We start from the raw sequence: 3387 nt of genomic DNA on the forward strand, positions 1-3387 counted from the left end.
CAGTGAATATTAATCTACTTTTGCCTTTCAGTTAAAGAAATCGACTTACAAAATTAAGCACCACAATATTAATGGAATGGAATATATGGGTTTCATACTAAAATCAATTCTGTTTTTGTTCTTCCATTTACTAAAAAGCAATGACAAGTTATGAAATTGGCTGCTAAAAAATGGCTTGAAATGGAGCCATTAATTGGTGTCAAGTTAAAATAATGCTATGTGCCTACAAACATTAGAGTCGAAGCCACGCACAATGTTCATCTTTTTGTGGAATTTCCCAAAAATGGCAAGAACAAAGATCAAATCCACTATACTCATCCATTATATGATTCAAAAAAAAAATGAAAATAGAACCAGTTTTCATCATTGTTGACCATACTCTTTTTTGAACAATTCCAACTTAATAGTTAAAAATGAAAATAGAACTCAAGCCAGACTGAATCAGAAAATCAAGTTGTAAAACTCAATCAACCCAAAATGAAACAACTATCTCCAATAAGACATTTCAACAAACAATTACAGTACATTATGCAGCCCAAGTGTGGTTTACAAAATGATGTTTATTTATTGCCACCAAAATCAAAGTAGGGAAGGCAACAATGTAAGAGTAGTTTGTAGCTACCATTCCTCTGAAAAGGCTTAGGCAACAATGATGTTTATTTGTTGCCACCAGAATGAATAGTAATTTTTTTTATTATATTGGACTTTTAATCACTTTGCTCAATTAGTATTGTAAATCAAAGTATAACGCAGCGGATGAAAAGTTTTCATAGTCATACCTTTTTAGCAGAATCTGAATTGAAGGATCTCGTGAGTAAATCACGTGCTTGTAGAATGTGAACAACCAACCCAGCAGTGGAGTGATACTACAAAATGAGTATCACCCACACAAGTCACAATGCAAAATGGCTTGATCGTTGTTTTCTGGGAGAGAGTCAGTATATGGGAAAAATATAAAACCTACGTTGTTTTTTTTGATTACCCATATCCCATATCATATCAGATATATAGGATAATATCTCATCTATCCATATCAGTTGATATGATAGATATAGATATCCTGAGTGGTTATCCAAATAAGTTTTGAACTCAAATTCAAACTTAAATGGATAAGGTTCAAAAGATTCAAAGGGTCATGCCACATGGGCGCCCAATTTCTAACATCTCCCACTCGCACATGAGTTGGCATGACACTGCCACATCTCTATCTCAATCTCCCCAAAAATGAACAATCTCATACTAGCCAATGCACCGTACGACCGCTGAGAACACCTGCATGTGGGAGCTCTATACTAGAAACTCAATATGAGTCAGCATAGAGACATCAACCCCAAAAGAACAAAAATAGTGTCTCATGTACCCAGACCCATCTAGCTACATCAGTCCAAAAGCATCTCTAATCCCTCAAAGAGCATGTTTGACTCTCCTAGGTCCGCATTATATTCACACCCAATCAGCATCCCATAGAGAGCGATGTGAGTTGTCGACAGTGAATATAGAACAGAGATGTAGAACTAGATGATCTTCCCTTCACCCTCATATCATTCAATTTGAAATTGACCGCTTTCCTAGTAATGTCCCTTAAAGCCGAATCATACATGACTGCAGGCAACATACCAAAGTAGCTGAACATCAACTCCTCATCTTATGACATAGTCAAATGTCACAAAAGGCACAAAGTGAAGTCATTTAGGGAAAAAATGACTTTTAGGACTCACACGATGAAGAAGCAGGGATCCATTATTTCACCTCGCTAACGGGTCGATAAGCACATGCAGTACGAATGCATGTTATAGTGGAGTAACTCTTCCAAAGATTGATGTTAAACTCACACACCATACAGATCTTAGTTTAGTCGCTCTTAAGCGCACAAGTCGTTTCCTAGCGTCTAACTCGAATTCTCTATTTGCTCGCCTCTCAGGCATCAAATGAGATCTCGCATCTGGCTATCCATAACAGGCACATCATGAAAAAGTGGGTACTCTCATATCCATGGTCGGTCTCTAACAAGACCTCATCTTGGCTCCAACCAAGGCGACATAGCTAGTGGATAATTTTGGCTTCTCTATTTGCTCCAAATACAATAAGCCACTAGTCTCATCCTTACTCGCTACCTAGCGCTAAGGGCGATTGCTCGTGTGAGTGAGCCAATCTTGCCTGCTAACATCAATTTAGTTATTTTGTGTATGCTAATTCACAAACCATTGCAAAAGTAGTAAACATAAATGTGTAATAGAAACAAATATGAATACTAATGGCATAAATATCCCCAAAAAAAATGAGTTCAACTGAATACACATAAATATATGACCACCTACATAGTCCTAAAGCCCTAACATGAGCAAGATAAACATCTCTAGCAATGGGCTTAGTCAAAGGGTCTGTAACCATGCGACTCGTAGGGATGTGCTCTAAGATCACTTCTTTCTACGCCACAATGTCTCTGATAAAGTTGAACCTCACATCAATGTGTTTGGTTCTGTCGTGGTATTTAGGATCCTTAGCGTAAGCGAGTGCAGCCATGCTGTCATAATGGATAGTCACAGGGTCTGAAGTGTGTGTGACAACATCCAAATGCTGAAGGAATCTCCTTAACCAACGGCTTCCTGAACGGCAGATGAACAAGCCACAAACTCAGCCTCCATAGTCGATAAGGCGATTTAGGATTGCTTCTTACTGCTCCAATAAATAGCACCATCCCTAAGCATGAAAGCATATCCTGAAGTAGACTTACGCTCATCTAAGTCTCCTCCCCAGTCAGCATCACAATAGCCAACTAGATGTAGATCTGAACTTTGGTAGCAAAGTGTGTAATCTGCAGTCCCTCTAAGATATCGTAATATCCTCTTAACTACTTTCCAATGAGCTGGTCCTGGGTTGGATTGGTAACGACTCACCAATCCGACTGCATAACAAATGTCAGGATGCATACACATCATAGCATACATCAAGCTTCCAACATCATTTGCATAGGGAACACAGGCCATCTTTTCATTTTCTTCTTGAGTCTTAGGACCCATATCAAGGCTTAGGCTCTCGCCTTTTACAACAGGAGTGTCAATGGGTTTGCAGCTCTGCATGTGGAATCGCTCTAGGATAGTCTTAATGTAAGTCTCTTGAGACAAACCAAGAAGTCTCCTAGAGCGATCCCTAAGGATCTTAACACCGAGCACATAGCTTGCCTTACCCATGTCCTTCATCTCAAATGTAGAGAACAACCACATTTTAGTGGCGACAATCATCTCCTTGTCATTTCCAGCCAATAATATGTCATCTACATATAATGACAATATCAGAAAATGTCCTTGGACCGCTTAACGTACACACAATGGTCTTCATCAATCATCGTAAACCCATTAGAAATAATGGCTCAATGAAATCTCAGAT

This window comes from Camellia sinensis, unplaced genomic scaffold (assembly GCF_055761805.1).
Source record: "Camellia sinensis isolate YWXY unplaced genomic scaffold, ASM5576180v1 Unanchor1, whole genome shotgun sequence".
In the NCBI taxonomy this organism is placed as follows: Eukaryota; Viridiplantae; Streptophyta; class Magnoliopsida; order Ericales; family Theaceae; genus Camellia; species Camellia sinensis.